Source organism: Kogia breviceps, chromosome 14 (genome assembly GCF_026419965.1).
Source record: "Kogia breviceps isolate mKogBre1 chromosome 14, mKogBre1 haplotype 1, whole genome shotgun sequence".
Lineage (NCBI taxonomy): Eukaryota > Metazoa > Chordata > Mammalia > Artiodactyla > Physeteridae > Kogia > Kogia breviceps.
The window spans coordinates 10,867,675-10,887,195 of NC_081323.1; the positions used below are offsets into that span (position 1 = coordinate 10,867,675).

The 19,521-nt window shown below is 45.9% G+C and overlaps 1 long non-coding RNA gene across 1 annotated transcript; it reads left to right on the forward strand.

Annotated features, from left to right (window-relative positions):
* The first annotated feature begins 363 nt into the window (after positions 1 to 363).
* Positions 364 to 14,405, forward strand: LOC136792611 (uncharacterized). Its single transcript, XR_010836634.1, has 3 exons — positions 364 to 432; positions 10,769 to 10,943; positions 13,941 to 14,405. It is a non-coding gene; the product is annotated as an uncharacterized lncRNA (long non-coding RNA).
* The last annotated feature ends 5,116 nt before the right edge of the window (positions 14,406 to 19,521 follow it).

Here is a 19,521-nt window from a genome sequence, read left to right on the forward strand (position 1 = left end):
AGTGCTATGCACAGGATCTTGATGAAGGAGTGGAGGTGGGTGTGTGCGTGCAGAGTCCACGTGTATTTAGTGGATGTATTAGTTACCTAGGGTGGCCGTAACAAATTACCACAAATGTGGTGGCTTCAAGCAACAGAAATATATTTTTGAACAGTTCTGGAGGCCAGACGTCTGAAGTCAATGTGTTGACAGGGCCACACTCCCTCTGAAGTCTCTAGGGGGGAATCCTTCCTTGCCTCTTCCAGCTCCTGGTGACTTCAATTGTTTCTCAGCTTGCAGCAGCATAAATGCAGTCTCTGTGTCCATCTTTATGTGGTTTTTCTCCTCTGTCTCCTCTTCCAGCTGTCTAATCTCCCTCGGCCTCACTCTTTCAAGAATACCTGTCATTGGATCTAAGACCCACTCTAATCCAGGAGGATTTTGCATTGCCAGGTAATCCAAGATGATCTCATTTTGAGATGCTTAAATTAATTATGTCTGCAAAGACCCTTTTTCTGAATAAGGTTATATTCCAAGTTCTGTGGGTTAGGACTTGGACATATCTTTTTTGAGATATGTCCCCCACTCAACCTACCACAGTGGCAGAGGGTGAAACTTTGTCACAATATTGGTCCTGAATGAAACCCCTAATTTCAGGTATCAGCTAATCACTATTATATCCGTTCTTCACATAGCAGCAGCCAGAGAGCGCTCTTAATTTTTGGATCATGAAACTCTTGCAGGTAAAACCCTCCAATAGTTTCCCATCCTTCTTAGAATGAAACCCAAATAAGTCCTAACCCTGGCCCACCTCCCCAACCTTCCTCCTTTTCTTGTACTCTAGACCAATCCTCTAATTCATTGAATGAGTTTCTACCTCAGGACCTTTGCACCAACTGTTCCTGCTGCCTGGACCACTCTTCCTGCAGATCTTGTCACCCTTCAAGTCTCAGGCCAAATGTTACCTCTGCAGATAGGTCTCTGACCACGGTCTCTAAAATAGCCCCCAGTCACTTTCTACCGGTGACCTTGTTTTTTGCATCACAGTGCTCATCTCTAAAATCTCCCTCTTTATTTGTCGGCTTGTTTCCTTTTCCTGCCCCCCACTATAGTGTTCCATGAGGGTACGGACCTCGACTTCTTGTCTGTGTCCCAAGCCCCTGATATTGGGTTGGGAGGAGGGACTTGAGGTGCTGGAATCTTCCGTGACTCTCTAAGGCTTGGCTTTCGTCTGTCACACTCTACCAGTTCTCTGCCAAGTCCTGGCCTAGAACCAGCCAAGCCTTGGCATCCCCCAGAGCTGTGATGGTGGTGGTTGGGAATCTTTTAGTGATGACTGGTTAGAAAATAAACAAATGACCATGTGTCGTGATAGCTAAAACCTTTTCTTGGCAGGCCTGCCTGAGGAATGGTCTCAGGTGGTTTCTTGGGCCTTTCCTTCACAGATTTAGCTAATGGAGCAAATCAATGACCCATTAAACTTTTAAAAATTTCCAAAAGAGTTGTCAGTAGAGAAGGATGGCTGTTTACCAAGCCTCCAATGGATCATCGACTCCTAACTTAGCAGTGTCAGCAAGCTTCCTGGTAAAAATCCGGCCTGGTCTTATTTCTGGGAGGCAGACCAGTGTTAAGAGCTTGGAATTCAGAGAGAGAATTAGTAGTCTCTGATGAGATGTCACTTCCTCAGAGAGGCCCCTTCTGATGCCCCCTAATAAACAGTTCCGTGAATCTGTATCCTTTTTCCTTCTTAGAACTTATCAGGCATTTGAGGACATATTTTCTCCCTACTGTTACCATGTAGTATTATGTCATGTGTTTGTTTTATGTGTTATCGTCCATCTCTACCACTAAATGTAAACTTCATGAAGAAAAGAGATTAAGTCGATTTGGTTCAATGCCATCTTCCTTGAGCTACAGGTCATCCCCAGATGGGCCACAAGTCCTTGGAAGATTCCAGAAATCAAGATGACAGGGCTTTTTTCTACCTCATAGACTCAGACCTCCAGGGACCTCAGGGTCATCCAGCTTGCTCTGTCTACCAGTGAGGACACATAGCCAGGAAAGGAAGTGGCCCTTCCCTCTGAGATTCACAGCTGCTCTCCTGAAGAAGTTTGGGCGCCTTGACTGGTTGGCTGATTTGGGGTCAGCCAAAGACATCCCTGGGATGAAATAACTGACTAGGAGCAAAACCCAGGCCCACAGCTCTGGAAACTGGATGCACAGAGCTTCAGCCTCCAGCCACAGACAGCGCTAGGTTTGACCTCCCAGTTTATATTTCCCAGAAGTCCTGCAAGCCTGGTGTTGTCCCATTTTGCAGATGAGAAAATGGGTAAAGAGGTGAAATCAATGAACACCCAAATACAGAATGCTGGTCTGGGTGCAGCAGGTTAGAATCTTCTAACCCTGGTCTGCTACTTACCAGCTTTCAGGCTTTGGGCAAGTGGCTTAACCTCCTAGTGTCAGACTGAATGCTTTCCAGTGAGAAAAACCCAACTGAAAGTAGCTTTCACAAAATAGGGAATTCACTGGCTCATGAAACTGGGAAGTCCAAAAGTGGTTTGCTTCAGGCACAGCTGCATCCAAGGGCTCAAACAATGTCATCGTGAGTCTCTCTTACTCCTGCTCTCTTAGTGCTTCCCTCTGTGTTAGCTTCACTCTCCTCCCCAGGTAACCAGGATGGCCCTGGCAGCTCCAGGCTCACAGCCTGCCAATTCAGCAACCCTGATGGAAAAAGTGCTTCTTTTCCCTGTGGTCCCAGCACAAGTCCTGGCCTTGAAGTTCATTGGTCCAGTTGAGTCTCACATGCCATCTCTAAGCCAATCACTTTGTCCAAGGGAAATACTGGCAAATAAAGAAACTGAGGCCCAGAGAGGTCAAACTCTTAACCAAGGTCACACAGCTCTAAGTACGGAAGTAGGATTTAGATAATAGGCAGTCTGGTTTCAGCATCTGTGCTCTCAGCCGTGATGTTACACAGTCTCTCCAAGAATTCCCATGAACTCTAAACAAATAATAACAATGAAGACATAATAATCGTGGTAATAATTATCACTTACAGCAACATGGTGAAGCTACTACTATTATTATCCCCCATTTGAACTGAGGCACAGAAAGTTTCTCTGCTTGCTTGTGGTCACACAGCTAAGAAATTGTGGAGCCAGGATTTGAAAGCAGTTTAGCTCTAGATGCTGCTTCTAGTTCTGAAATTCTATGAAGACATGTGAGTTCTGCACTGTGAGAAGTCATAGGAAGGTTAGCAGCCCAGAAGCCCCTCACTCACATCCTCACTGGGCCTTTCCCCATCCTTGTGAAGACTCTCCCACCCCTCCACTCCCAGAAAATATTTCAGACTTTACTCCAAGCCATTATAAATACATAAATCTAATCTGGAGCTGCCTCTCCTCCAAGAGTGAGTGCCCAGGGGTGGGAGGAGCTCAGGGGGAACTAGGGGGAATCACGTGCGGTCTGAGAAAGGTGGGTCAGAGGCAGGGGGTGGTTGAAGCAGGGAAACTTCAAGCAGGCAAGTTTGACCCAAGGATGCAAACTAGACCTGGCCCCATGCTTTCAGCAAAGGAGGGTTTCCAGAGGCCACTGCTTCCTCCACCCTCCAGTTTAGGGGGTGGGGGGACACCTTGGTGGCACACACCGTGATTCTGGGCGTAGGTTCTGCAATCCGGCAGACTTGGGCTTCTGTGCCCTTGGACAGGTTACTTACCCTCTCTGATTGCCAGTTTTCCATCTTTTACATTAAGACAGGGATGTGATGGTCAGACAAGATGGTGTCTGAGCCTGGTCTCTAGTTCAGGGCAAGGACTCCATAAATGAGGCTGTTGTTATTACAGTTGTGTAGGTTGCTGAGTAGAAAAAGCAGGCTCTGATCTGCCTACAGATGTTTTCATAGTATATGTTGCAACCTCCTGTTTTACATCTCTAATTTCTGTCATGCCGGTGGAGGTGAGCAGGGCCAGCTTTGTGGGTATGTCTGTAATCTGTGCAGCTACACAGGGCCTGGGCTCAGAAGGGCCCTGCGCTTGGTTTAATGATCTGCAGTCATGATGTTGAAATCCTTAATAATTTTGGAATCAGTGACCCTGCATGTTCATTTTACACTGGGCCTTGCAAATTATGTAGCCAGTCCTGGAAGTGAGTCTAGATTTTCAAATTCTTGAAGTGGGTTAGAAGCAGTTTCTATCTTTGAAGCTGGAAATGGTTTCCCCCCTTTATTCTGGGAGGAAGTACTACTCTTGGGGGAAGTGTTAAAACAGTGACATTATTCAGATACAGATTCTCCATGTTGAGTTGTTTATTATTGTTTAGTAATAGTAATTATAATTGCTATGTGTATATTGGGTGTTAATTATGGGCCAAGCTCTGTGCTAAGCTAGCACTTTACCTTCATCCCTCTAGATCTTCCCAAGAACCCCGTGAAAGGGTCTGTTATTAACCTTATTTGACAGGTGAGGAAGCAGAGTGGTTATGTAATTTGTCCATTGTCACCAGCAGTGTTGACATAATGTCTATGAGTTGAGTGGCTCTGTAGCAATATGGCAGCCCTTTTAGAGAAAAGGAATTAACTTCTAAGCTTTCATTTAGATAAAAGTGTTCCTGGAGTCCTTGGGAGAGAGGTGTGTCTTTTGGATCAAATATTTGCTCCGGTAGTTTTTGTATTTGAAGATGGAAATGGTCTTCCATTTGAAAACTGACCGTGCAGAGAGGGAGGGGCTGGCCTGTACTTTTCCTTTGCTGTGCTGGAGGGAGGCCTGTGGAGAGGACCCACACTTAGAGTGACTGAAAGCAGAGGGACCTGGGCTTGGGGGAATGTGCTCACAACGCTTAAGCTGTCCTCACCTGGGCCACGGGGAGGCACACAGGGGGTGGAGCTTTCCTCTGAAGGACCTGGACATTTCCACTGCCCACATGTGGGGTAGGCGAGGAAGAGAAAGGCTCTGGATTCTAGACAAAGGGTCAGGAGGCCCCCCTCCGTGGGAGGGAGACTGGCTCCCACAACTGGCTGGAGAGAAAGGAGGACGGAGACCGGCATGAGGGAAAGCAGGATGCAGGTACATGGCCTCTAGAAACTATCTGCTTTCAATTTCCTTTTGTGTTTTCCTTTTCTGCATTGTAATTCCCATCTGTTATCCTCAAGTCTTCAATAAAATGTTGTTCCCTGCTGCAAGCTCATCTTAGGTTTGGTATTACCCAGATACTAATTGTCCCCAATATCAATTCTCCTCTTCTTTCATAGAAATAGGATTGTACCTGGGCCATGGCTGCCCAGCTAAAGACTACATTTCCCAGGTTCCCTTGAAGCTAACTATGCCATGTGACTACATGCTGGCCAATAGGATGTGGGTAGAAGTGATGTGGTCCGCTTCTAAATCATGCCCTCAAAGGCCCAGGGGGTGCTGGGCAGAGGGACAGGAAAAGTTCTTTCTTTTGCTTTTTACTCCATCCCGCTGCCTGGAACGTAGATATAGTGGGTTCCAACTTGGACTGTGCAGACAAGGGCAACATACAAGGGATGGAAGAGAACAAGACAGAAGGAGCCTGCCCCATCACCCCTAGACTGATCACACACAGACTGTTCCATGAGAGAGACATAAAGGGGGCTGATTTTCAGCTGATATGCACAGGTCTAGTCATCCTGGTTGCTTACAGACATCATTTTTGTTGTTAAAAATAAGCTTCTGCTTTGTTTAAGCCACTGTTCATGGGAGTTACAGTAATTGAATCTATATTCTATAATTAACCCAGACATGTTTTAGGAGGCTGATAAGGAAGAGGGCTGTGTACCGCCTCCAGATTAAGATGGCACTGGGGACAGGAGCAGCATCCTGATGTAGGCAGTTAAGAGACAAGGCAGACAAGGGCAGTAGAAGTCCTGGGAGAGGCAGCTCACTGTGGTTGCCAAGCAGCGACAGGGATGGTCCATGGGACATGTGAACATCCCCCAGAGATTCTGAGTAATATCCTGCAGAAAGAACCTGATAAAAGTGTGGTCCTGTTAGAGTCATGGGGTCTGACTGTTAGTTAGATATTAAAGGGGAAGCTGGAAATTTTGGGGACAGCTGGGGTTAGAAACAGTGCCCAGAGACTGTTAATTCCCTTCTGAGGCAGATACTTTTGGTTGCCTATCTACCAATCATCGCCACCCCCCCTTCTTCTTGGCTGACAGAGCCCACCCATTATAACAGAGGCTGAAAAAGTGAGCTATTCCTTTTCCAAGCCACCTTTGCAGTTTGAGCACGGACATATTACTCGATCCCAGCTAATGGGATGTGAGGCAAAGTCTTCCCGGGAGCTTCTGGGAAAGGTTTCTCCCTCTTGTAAGAGACACGTGGAAGGAATTGTGCCTCTTCCTCAACAAGCTAAGGCTGGTGGAGCAGAGAGAGCGAGCCCCCGAGCCCTTGGCAAAGTCACTGAGTTACTGAACGGTCCCTGGAACCACCTAGCTCTGAACTTCTTTGTAAAGATCATAAGCTTTTTAGTTTTATTGTTGAAGCCACTTTGGGTTGGCTTTTTTATTACTTGCAGTCAAAAGCATGCTAACCGCTACACTGTCTTTGCCTTCTGTTTCTACTTTCCTTCAGCCCTATGGGTCTCAAGTTTAGCCTCATTCCTTCCGCTGAGCCCTGGTTGCTCTGGAAGTCAAGATCATTTGGAAACCACCTGCCTCAACTTGTCACCACTTTTCTTCTAAATAAGAATCTCCCTTGTCCCTTCTTACTTCTTCATTTCAGAACCAAGATCTGTATCTGGGTGGGGTAAAAGCAGAACTTCAGCCTTTGTACAAAACTCTATTTGGGCATGGATTGATCCTCTTGTATTGGTCTTATCAGTCCGGATGTGTGTCTCTCTCAGCTGACCGGGAGCTCCTCTCAGGCATGGACTGGGTAGTATTCATCTTGGTATATCCCTAGGGTAGCTATGGGCTGGGCAAGAGGAGGTGCTCCCCGAATGCTTGTTGAATGAATATATGAAAGAATGAATCATCTAAGCCCGGTTTTATCACCTTCCTAAACAGAGCCAATTTTCCTCCCCACTGCTCTCCTACACTACTCTAGGACAAGACAGTTCTTGCAGAGGTAGAGCCAGGAAGAAGAAGAAGTTAATCCAATTCTCAATTCCAAAGCAGTGTGTCTAATCCTTCTCTCCTTAAATTTCCTTTAATCCACCCACTGTCAGCCTTAGCTCTGGTGCCTTAGCTCTGGTTCAGCAATGAGCTGACTCTGACCCAGATTGTCTCCAAAAAAAAAAAAAAAAGGAAGAAGGAAGAAGGGAGAGAAGAAACTGTGTTTGTATTTAAATCAAATTCCAGAAGCATGGAAGAACTAAAGAGAGAAAGGATTCAAGGTGGACATTCTCTCCACCAAGACGTGTAAATTCTAGCACTGGAGGTGGGACCTTTTTATTCTCAATTCTTTTTCTAATCTCAAAAGTAATACATGTTTAATGAAGAAATCTTGAAAAGCACATATGAAAGACAGGAAACTTAGTGTTTTAGTCTCACCACTTACGGTGGTGACATTTTGGTATGTGGATTTCCACAGTTCTTTGGTGTGTCCCCATGTCTTCACCTCTACCTCCATCTTCCCCTTTCCCTCAGCCCCTCTCATCTCTCTCTCTCTCTCTCCCCTCTCGCTCGCTCGCTCCAGGTCTCATTCTCTCTTTCTCAGACTTAGATGTTTCCAGGTTCTTCACCCTCCAGACAGGGTCATACCCCGCCGCCATTTAATAACCACTCAGCGTGATCTAATTCCCATCTCATGATGCAGTAGGAAACCCAGTCCCCTCAGCTCCGCAACACTTTCTGAGAAATCTGAATACCTTTTCCTCAAACTCTGCTTACGACTTGTCTCTTCTTGCTCTAAATTTTCACTTCTGTCTACTCTCCAGCTTCCCTTGCTCTTCCCGTATCAGATGGGAATGCTTTGGGCTCTAAGTAACACTCGAGCTGAGGCAGATCAGAGCCGCTTGTCCCCGCAGAACGAGCGTTCTGGGGACAGGCGTTCCCCCACCATGCTGATGGCCCGCACATGCCCTCAGCCCTCGGTGTTCACAGCGCAGCTTTCTGGCGCAAAGCTTTCTCCGGCCACTGGAGTGGGCTCAGCGCCCCTCGGGGGCTGGCCGGGAGCGCATGCCTTTAGAAACAGCCCTCGACCAAGGACAACTGGCAGCTAAGCAGCTCAACTCCTTGCTCCTCGGGGCGGGCAACACAGGGGCACGTTCTCCACGGGCTCTCGGAAGTCCCCAGCGGGGCAGAGTCCCACGTGCCCTTGGTGGCAACCCGCCCCTCCCTGTTCCTGTCTCCTTCCCCCACTCCTGGGCCGGTGCCCCCTAAGACCTCCTCTCAAATCGCTTGCTTGCACTCGAAGCCTTGCCTCAGCGTTGGAAGTTTTGAGTTTTCAGGATTGAAAAGGAGATGGTTTTGGTAACTAAAAGAGCCTGAAAAATTACGGAATTGGAGAGAGGTGGGTTGAGGGAGCCCAGCCCTTAAGAGCTGCATGACTTTGGACAAATGACCGCACTTCTTGTTTCTCTGCTTCTGGAATGTGGGGCTAACACAGGTTCCTACCTCACAAGGTCATTGTGAGGACCTGGTGAATTGGTGTCTGCAAGAGCAGTGCCTGGCCCACGGTCGGGGGCTCTCTTACCGTGAATACTACCTCTACTCTCGTATGTTTATTATTACCCAGAGGGAAAAGGGGGGGTTTCAACAGAGGATATTTGGTAGTAGTTATTATAAAAATAAAATGATTTCATAGTTACACCTCAACTAGTTGAGACGTATCCCTAAACCGGTTAGGTGTGCCTCTCAGGTAAAGCACACATCAGCCCTGAGAAGTTAGTACGGATCATGCTCATTTGATAGATGAGGCAGCTGAGGCTTGGAGGGGGAAGCAGCTTCTTTGGGGTCACAGATCCACTTGGTGGTGGGGCCAGGGCCCCTCTAAGCAGGGAATCCTGCTCTTCTCTTTGCCCTTTTACCTACTTCTCATCTCCTGCTAGATCCGGCAGTCTTCAGGATGTACTGGGGTGACCCCACTGGGCTGCCCTTGGCATGACCACCCCGTCCATGTGGTGCTGTCTTTAGAACTTACTGGAATGTTTTCTGTATTGATTTTCTTATCGACCTGTTCACACGAGGCTCAGTCTTTCTGCGGGTCTCATAAGCAGCACTTTGCGAAATACCAGCTGGGTCAGTGATGCTCAGCAAACAGGTTCTAAGGTAGCCCCGTGGGAGTGGTATGGCGGCTGGGAATGTTGGTTTTTATGGGGCTGAATTAGTCAACTGAGGTAATAGGATTCTATTCTATTGGCCTGTTCACCCCTGAACCAGAATTCTCCCGCTGCAAATCAAGAAACTGGCCCACAAGAACAGGAGAGGAGTTAGTGAGAAGGATGTAAGGTACTTTATAGACATGGAGAAAGAAATGCCAAAAGCAAGTTTGAAAAGGCTTGAGAACAGGATGCCCTGGGGTGGTCTTGGTTGCATAAACTGGCGAGTGTCTTCTTCAGCTCTGATGACCTGTCACTAAGGATGCTTTGGCTGCAAGTAATAGAGAACAACGACTCAGACTGGCTTAAGCAGTAAGGGAGTTGGTAGGTTGGGCAACTCTGAAGTTGGTTTACTCAGGGGTTCAAGAATGTAACTGAGAACACAGGTTTTCTCTCTCCTCCCTCTACTATCCACCCGTTGGCTTCAACTGAAAGCTGGTTCCCTCTGTGGCTGCAAAGTGGCGGCCAGTAGTAAGCAGGCTATAAAATTGTTAACATCCAGTAGGGAAGAAAGAGAGAAAGTGGCTTTCCCTGGCTCTCTCTTAAGAGTAAGGAAGTGTTGCCGCCAGAAGTCCCCAGGAAATCTATCCTGGTGTCTCACTGGCTAAACTGGCTTGGCCTGTTCACCCCTGAACCAGTCCTCAGCAAGAGGCATAGGGGGTGACCTTGGCCCCCATTTGGAGGACATTTGGCAATGCTGGCAGACATTTGGTGGTGTCAGTGGCATCTCATGGGTAGAAATTAGAGATGCAGCTAAATGTCCTACAATGCCCAGGATGACGCCTCCCTGCTTCACACACTACAGAAAATTATCTGTTCTGAAACATCAACAGTACAGAGGTTGAAAAACCCTGGCTTAGACTAATCAGGCCCTCCCTGCACTTGGGGTGTAATAGTTGGTGGGGAGTCACCTACAGTGTCCACTGCAAACTTTTTCAGAATCTGTTACTCTGTTGGAGATTCAAATTTCAGAGAGGGTTTGTTTGGCTTGGCCTGGTTCACTTGCCCACTCATAGGCTAATTGAGTGTAAGGCACCGTGGTTGACCAGTAGTTCCCCCACAGAAAGATCCTGGCACAGGAAGTGGGAAGGGATGTTAAACAAGCAGAACAAAACAAAAAAGCCCACCTCAACTTCTCAAAGAAGCTTAAGCCCTTTATGCTGCTGGAGGGGACGAGTTTCATGTCTTAACTGGAAACCCACAAAACTGTGATGTGCTTTTGCAGTAACAATCCCCTCAAAGAAGAAGAGGGAGACATCCCAGAATGAAATAGGGAAGGGGAAAAGCATGCAACATCCTGGGATGATATGGGGAAGGAGTGGGGAGAGAAAGCGTATGATACACGTTAACTTGACTTCAAAGATGGTGGTCATTCATTCCTTCCTCGAGTTATGGCGTCTACTATTCCACACCCTTGAATCTGATCTGGCTTAGACCTTGTGCCTGTTGTGACTAGTAGAGCATGGTGAAAGCGATGCTGGGCTAGTTCTGGGCTTCCTGCCACATGCAGCCCTGAGCCACCACGGAAGAAGTCTGGGCTGCTCCAGTGGGAGAGCACTGAGATGCCATCTTGGATGTCCAGCCCAAGTCAAGATGACGTCAACCCCAGTAGCCATCTGCTTGCAACGGCACGAGAGAACCCAAGTGAGAACCTCATATCTGAGTCCAGTCAACCCACAGAACATGTGAGTGAGAATAATAAACTGTTGTTTTTAAGCCACTAAATTTGGAGGTGGTTTGTCATGCAGCAATTGATAGCCAGAACAATATATAAAAATAATGTGTGTATATAATAAAGATATTTCAATTTTCATTTACTAACATTTTCATTAAAATACTTTGTTATAAAAGTCATGTAAAAGTTTCGCCAAAAATGGAGAAAAGAAACACCAGCCCTAGTTACACCGATGTAACTCCGATCACAGTGACTGTAAGCATTTGAGCGTGTATCCTCCCAGCCTTCTTTCCTACGGAAGATTTTCATACGGCAGCTTGAGAGCATCTTTTTTTCCTTTTTCCAATATGTCATCATCGTTATTCTACATTGCCATAGAGTTTTTGTAACCAGAAAACTATACTAACAATGCTATTAACAGCCACTTAGAGTAGACAGAATAACGGTCCCCCCAAAGATGTCTATGCCTTAATCCCCTGAACTTGTAAATGTGTTACTTTATGTGGCAAAAGGGACTTTGCAGGTGTGATTAGGTTAAGGATCTTGAGATGGGGAGGTTATCCTGGATTATCTCAATGGGCTCACTGTAACCACAAGGGTCCTTATAAAAGGGAGGCCAGTGGGTCAAAGTCAGAGAAGGTGATGTGACTAAGGAATCAGCATCCCAGGGAGTGAGCAGAGGAGGCCATGCTGTTTGCTTTGAAGGTGGAGGATGTGCCACAATCCGAGGAATTTGGCAGCCCTCTAGAAGCTGAGAAAGGCAAGGAAACAAATTCTCCCCTGGAGCTTCTACAAGGAATGCAGCTCTGCCCACACCTGGCTTTTAGCTCCACCAGACCCATTTTTTTGGACTTCTGACCTCAAAACTATAAGATAATAACTTTGTGTTGCTCTAAGCCACGAAGTTTGTGATCATTTGCTACACTAGCCCTAGGAAACTAATACCTCATCTTATTTAGCATTTAACACACAGTATCTTATTTAATATCTCACAACAACCCTATGAGGCAGGTCCTGGTACCATCTGCATTTTAGAAATGAGAAAGCTGTTACTCAGAGGGACGAAGGGACTTCCTCAGGCCACAGAGCTGCTAAATGGCAGAGCCAGGGACATATGCTGGCCCTGCCATTTATGGGTATACTTTTATACCCATTTATACCCATTTATGGGTATACGTACAAATACCGCTAGTATAGGATTTATTTGGACTTGTGTAAACATAGAGACGTTGGTCTAAGCCTTTGTCGTGTTGCCATCTTTTTTTTCATTGTTTGTTCCTGTATTAACATTGTGACTTCTCTGGAAGTCCCCACCAGCCATAAGATGAAAACCACAGTTTTGAAATTGCATGGGCCATTGACTCATTTGTTTTTGTTGTTATTGGCACTGAAGTGTCTCATTTAAAAAGATGAAATCCCAATTCATTTTGGGGTTTAGATGGATCAGATGTAATTTTGAAGTTGCCTAAATCTTAACTGCTATGTCAATCTCCTGCCTCTGAGATGCTTTGTTTTCTTTTTAATGTTGTCTTTTTTATTTATTTTACTTTATTTATTTATTTTTGGCTGCATTGGGACTTCGTTGCTGCACGCAGGCTTTCTCTAGTTGTGGAGAGCGGGGGCTACTCTTCACTGAGGTGCACAGGCTTCTCATTGCGGTGGCTTCTCTTGTTGCAGAGCATGGACTCTAGAGCGCAGGCTCAGTAGCTGTGGCGCACGGGCTTAGTTGCTCCGCGGCATGTGGGATCTTCCCGGACCAGGGCTCGAACCCGTGTCCCCTGCATCGGCAGGCAGATTCTTAACCACTGCGCCAGCAGGGAAGCCCCAGAGATGAAGTTTTAATGACATCTAAAGAAGCTCTGAAACGGGCCCTGAAGGAGTCTATAATCTGAAGATAGCCAAGAGTTTATGCAAACAAGATTCTTTTCTGCTCAGCGGAGTTTCCCCCTCTTTCAGCAAGGTTGGTCGATCCATGGGCTAAGCTCACATGGATCGGTGTGAAGTCCAGTAGCGTCCCCCCAGACGGCTTTTGCACTGATCTGTTTGGAACAATCTTTTTTTTTTTCTTAATCTATGGAAAACAGTCATTCCTCACATCCAACACCAAACGTCTGCATTCCCATAAAGATCTCCCAGTTGCTTACACATGAGTTGGTCCGAACGGTCCTGGATTCTCACTCCCTCTCACACAGTCCCCGCTGGAGTCAAGATCTGCTTCAGAGTTCTCACGAAGCTTGATTTCCCCGCAAACGCCCAACTGATAGTCCTATTGTAGAGTCTTCTGAAATAATTTTATTTTTACTTTTTTAATTAATACAATCTATCTACAGTAAGATTTACCCTATTTAGGATCCAGTTCTATAAGATTAAGCAACCTACAGAGCACAGGACAGTCCCCAACAACAAAACAATCCTGCGCAGTCAGGATGAGGTTGAGAAACTGCATCACAGCTGTGATCAAGTTAATTTCCCTTTGTCAGTGGCCTTCCCTTCCACATCACTTACCCACTCTAAGATGCATACTTCCATTGCTTCCCATATGTGTATTTAGCTGTTTAATGTCTCTTTTCCCTCCTGTGATATAAACCCTAAGGGGCAAGGATTGTGTATGTTTTGTTCTCACCATGTAGTAGTTGCTTAATAAATATGTTGAATGAATGAAAAGTGCAAATGAAAACTATCTTTCATAAAGCATCTTTAAAATTTGAGGACACCAGGAGGCTTCTCTTGACTTCAGTCTTGATGACTTTCTAAACATCATTTGGGAAGAAAGGAATGTATGGGGGCGGGGTGGGGGGGAAACATTGTCTTTGTAGGGTAAATGTGAGCTGGATTTCTAGCACTGCCACTTAACTGCCACATTACCCAGAGCAAGTCACATTCCCTCATCTGTAAAATGGGAATTATAGAACAAGATGAAATGTGCTAATGGATGTCAGTGCCCTGCACTTTGTAAATGTTGGTTTTTTACCTTCTTCTCTGTTTCCTCCTTCTCTTGAGTTTCCAGGCCAGTGTTGGTGCCCTCGGTCATCCTCTTCAGCCCACCCTGGAGGACTGCCTGAAGCTTGGTGGACAGTTCTGTACACACCTATGGCATCTGCATCACTGTCCAGGGCCCGTGTGTTTAGCGTGTACACAGCAGGTCACAAGGGAAGTGCCTGGGAGTTGATAGCCCCAGGCAGCGCCTTCCACCATTGAGAGATGGGCATGGTGGATAAATGTCCCAGCTTCCTCAGCCCCTCACAGGACACCTGTGAAGTGTACTCTACATCATCTTCCAGAGGTCCTCACTGAGATTGAGCCCTAGTTGCCCATAAAGGTAAACAACTCATTGACACACCCTTTATTCTGGTCCTCCCTTCCCTGTCTCATTTCCCACTTCCTCATTATTCTTCCTGAGGTTGTTTCCCAAATAAACTACTTGCACCTAGGGAGTAGCAGTTGCTGTTTGTGAGCCTCAGATTTTATCATTTGTCCGACTTCATCTGCCCAACTTCTAGCTGCTACCGTCTTCATCTTTTTGCATGAGTTTGTTTTTTTCCTGGCTGTTGAAGTTGAGCAGGCTAGAAGTGCTGGAGAATTAATTCTCTCTCCTTTCTGCCCAGGAGCCATCAACCTGTGCATGGGAGAAGGTGGTGTATAAATACCCCAGCTCCCTGGTCCCTCAGGTAGAATAACTCTGAGACACATGTTTTATACTGGGAGGGTGGGGCAGGGAGGTTAAGCTCCTGTTGCCTGTGGTAGTAGCTGTCTTGATGACTTGCTTCATTTTGGCTGCTCTCCCTTCCCTTCCTCACTTTCCTCTTCCCTATCGATGTGTCTTTTGTCTTCCAAATAAATTACCTGTCCTTGAATCTTTGTCTCAGGATCTGCCTCTGGGGAAACCCAAACTACGATACAAGCTCTGCTAAGGGGGATTTCCGAACGAAGATATTAGATCCAAATGCAGTCTTGCCTTAAACCTCCCCCAAAGAACAGGGTGGAACACACTATTGTCTAGTTATGTGGCACTCCTGTAATAATTCCATCCGGAGCTGAAGCAGATGTGACCCCTGTTCACTGAGTGGAAGGACCTCATCTTTCCTGTGGCATTAACAAGATTCACACCCCACCCTTTGGTACATAACTGCCCCCTGTATTTCACATGAATTCCTTTGTTGTCTTTCACAACGGTTACTGAAACACAGACAATGCTCTGTTGGTAGTTTTGGAAATGTCCCTTGGGTATCCAGCTGCAGGGGGGAGCTCTTTCTCCTATTTATTTAGTTACTTTCTGGGGATAGTCACACATGCTGAATGTTGTCAGCGAAGTTAGTCTAGCTGAATACTTTCATCTGCCAAAAAAATTCTGCAGAGTGGCTGATTGGAAATCCCACAGCAACCAACCCCCCACCCCCATGACACTTTATGCTATTTTCTAAATTTTCTTTCTTTTCCTAGTGGTGAGTATGAAGGATGTTTGCTAATTGGGGGCCCTTCTGCATCTACCGCATTCTCTTCTGTGCCATGCACCCTGTGTTTCCATTGGCATCACCCCTTCTGCAAGTTCTCTGTCCAGGAGGTTCCTGCGACACTCCTCTCAACAAAGAGCATGTGACTTAGCACCAGCCAATCAGTGGCCACCACGACTGGGTCAGGAATGGGCACGTGGTACAAACTGGTCCAATCAGACTTCACCTCAGGATTTGTTTGGTAGCAACTAGGAAGCAAGCAGCTCTGTCTTGCGGTTCCCTAATGAGCTTAGAGTGGTTGGGGCACTGACAAATGAACTTAGCTCACTGAAAGTATCAATTCCTGAGGAATTTTAGATGCTAAAAAATTTTTTTCCACCAAACACTGCTCCCTATTGTATTATGTTAAATCTCCCTGGAGAGCAGATTCCTTACCAGTATTTTTGAGCAGAGACTATAATTTTCTAGTCACTTTTGCTTGTTTTAAAAAGCTTAGCCTAAAATAGTTCCAAAATCTGAGCAAATACCTGATTTAAATCTTATATTGGTCAGGATATTAGTCCAACTGCAGTAATAAAAGCCAAAATAACTGGCTTGAAAAAAATGAACGTTTAATCTTCTCTCATGGAACAGCCCAAGAGTGTACAGTTGGCCACGGTGGTTCCATCTCGTCTGGGATTCAGACTCTGTCTAGTTGCTTGGCACCCTTAACATGTGGCTTCTACTTTGTGTCTAAAAGAGCTGTTAAAAATAAATTAATTAAATAAAATTAAAAAAGAGCTGTATCGCTCCTATCATACTCCCTCCTACCAGTGGGAAGAGGAAAAGGGGAGGGAGAAGGCCCTTCTCTTCCTTCTAATGGCCCAATTCAGAAGCCTGTAGTCATGGAGACAAGGATGCAATCCCTAGTCTTCAGCCTTCCCCACTCTGCTCTGCGACCTATGTGGACAGCATCAAAGGGCTCTCCTGCCTTCTGGCTTCTGATTGATTTGACCAATGAGAGACACTGGCAGGAGATGGGAGGAAGGGGGCAGAGTGGATCTGGGTATTTATTCCCTCAGCTCCCCTGTTGGGACCCTCAGCTGCTGTGTCCCTTGACTGCAGCTCACAGCTCCTTCAGACAGCCTCTTCATAGGTCTCCTTCTCTCCAGATCTGGCAACTGTTTCCATGTTTGCCCTTTTCGGCTTAGGGTGATAACGCCTTCCACTAGGGGGTTGGAATGCCCCCCGCCCCCGTTACTACTACTCAGTGGTAACACCCCCTCCGTTACTAACCTTGGGGTGTTGCAGCATCTGTGGGTTCTACACCCTGCCCACACCTTTATAAACAGTCCATTCATAAAGCTCTCCTCCTGCTGGGCTCCAGACTGACGTGAATCCTCCTAACAGTCAAAGGCCATAGATGTCTTTATCGTCATCCCTATTTTATTTATTTATTTTAAAAATATTTTGTTTCCTTGAAGAGCCATCCTTATTTTATGGATGAGAAACTGAGGGACAGAGAGGTTAAGTGAGCTGCCTGAAGTCACAGAGCTAGTAGATGGTGGCAGCAGCGTTTGAGCCAAGGCAGTCCAGCTCCAGATCTTTATCACTACGTGAGCCTTGGCTTCTTGAAATGTGAGAAGGACGAGGTTGTGGATTATCGCCCAGGTCATCATTAACTTGTTGAGGGCCTCAGTTCCTCATATTTTTGGTGAAGGGGTTGGACCAGTCCAAGAGTTACAAACCCATATGCCCAGGGAGGCCAAAAAGTGACATAAACAAAGTATGTGGACTGGGTCATTGCCACAAAGAAATATGCTCTCTCCTGTTTTACTTTAAAGATTTGGCCCTCTTATCTATCTTTCCTTTCCCCACTAGCATAGAGAACTAGGCACAGAGATAATTCATTTAGCAATTGCACTTGGCTGACAGAAACAGTTACTTGACTGCGGGAGTTTAAACAAATTAGAGATTTATTTCTTTTACATAAAACCAGTCTGGAGGTCAGCATTCCAAGGGGGTAGCTCCACAATGTGGACAGGAACTCCATTTCCTTCCATCTTTAGTATGGAACCTCTCTCTTTACGGTCACAAAATGGCTACTTAAGCTCCAGCCATCATGTTTGCATTGCAGGGGAAATGAAGGAGAATGGTAAGGCACCAAAAAGCTTTCTTGGAAGCCCCACCACCAACTTTCATTTGCAATGCATCGGCGACTCAACCTCAGCACTATTGAGATTTTGGACTGAATAATTCTTTGTTGTGGGAGTCTGCCCCATGCCTTGCAGAATGTTTAGCAGCATCCCTGCCTCTACCCACTAGATGTCAGTAGTACTCACTCTCTCTAGCAGTGACAACCAAAAACATAGCCACACATCGCCAAATGTCCTCTGGGGGACAGAATCACCCCTGATTGGGAAACATTAAGGCATTCTTACATTCAAAAGAAGCTGGAAAAAAAAAAAGAAGCTGGAAAATGTGAATTTTGAATATATGACCACCCCCAATAGTGTAGGGGTGTAGTGTATGAAAGAAATAGATATTAGACATTTGGATGGCAAATAACCATCCTTGCTCCAAGAGATCTCATTCAATTTCCTCTTACTTTTACTAAGCGAGAAACAGTGACCTAAGAGCGATGATAAGCAGTCCCAGTGTCAGGAGTATAGAGAATGGTGGAGACTGTGGTAAACTGGGAGCAGAGGGCCCATCGGAAGGGGGTGCTTTCCAGCTGCCTCCCAGCTTCGTTACCCAAAAGGATTGTGGGACCCGAGTTACTAGAGCTTCTGATTTTTCAAGAAAAGCTGGAAATTGAGACTTTAATATGCAATCTCCCATTTCCAAATATTGGCAACCAGTTCAATTTTTTATAAAGATTTTTACAAGTCATGCATGTTTGACCCACAGGATGCTAGTTTGTAGTGACTGGTATATGGGATTTAAAAAAAAATTATTTTAAAACATACACAAAAAATAGAGAGAAACATAATAAATACCTGGGTATCCATCTTCAATAGTTTTCCACACTTTGCCAATCTCATTTGATTATCTCCCTTCAAATTACTCTTTCTTGGGCTTCCCTGGTGGCGCAATGGTTGAGAATCCGCCTGCCAATGCAGGGGACACAGGTTCGAGCCCTGGTCTGGGAGGATCCCACATGCTGCGGAGCAACTAGGCCCGTGAGCCACAATTACTGAGCCTGCGCGTCTGGAGCCTGTGCTCCTCAACAAGAGAGGCCGCGATAGTGAGAGGCCCGCGCACCGCGATGAAGAGTGGCCCCCACTTGCCACACTGGAGAAAGCCCTCGCACAGAAACGAAGACCCAACACAGCCATAAATAAATAAATAAATAAAAATTAAAAAAAAAATTACAGTGTTATTAGATCCACAGCTGGGTTTCATTAGTCAATGTATTAACAAAGTATACATAACACTTGATCACCAAATACTTTAAAAAAAACCTACTCTTTCTTTGCCAGAGTATGTTTTTTAACATCTTTATTGGAGTATAATTGCTTTACAATGGTGTGTTAGTTTCTGCTTTACAACAAAGTGAATCAGCTATATATATACATATGTTCCCATATCTCCTCCCTCTTGCATTTCCCTCCCTCCCACCCTCCCTATCCTACCCCTCTAGGGGTTCACAAAGCACCGAGCTGATCTCCCTGTTCCATGCAGCTGCTTCCCACTAGCTATCAGTTTTACATTTGGTAGTGTATATATGTACCTGCCACGCCAGAGTATTTTAAAGCAAATGGTTGGCCTCTTGTCATTTCACCAGTAAATACTTGATAATCACTTTAAAAATTAAATCACCATGCTACTATCACACCTACCAAAGTTAACGATGAGATCTTAGAATGGACCAGATGATTTTTCAGGAGGGAGTCCAGCTTTGCCATTCTAAGCTTTATTAACTGATTCTCCTCCTTGTCTCCTGATCACCTCCCTCTCCCCACTCTGTCCCTCCTTTTACACACATAGACAGATATATAGATGTACACACGGAAGCACATGGGCAAACACACAAATACAGGAATACACACAGACACACAAACATACAGACCAACTCACAGAACACCATTCACAGACATTCAGCACACAGACACACACAGACACCATGCACACAAACACAGATACACATGCGTTCCT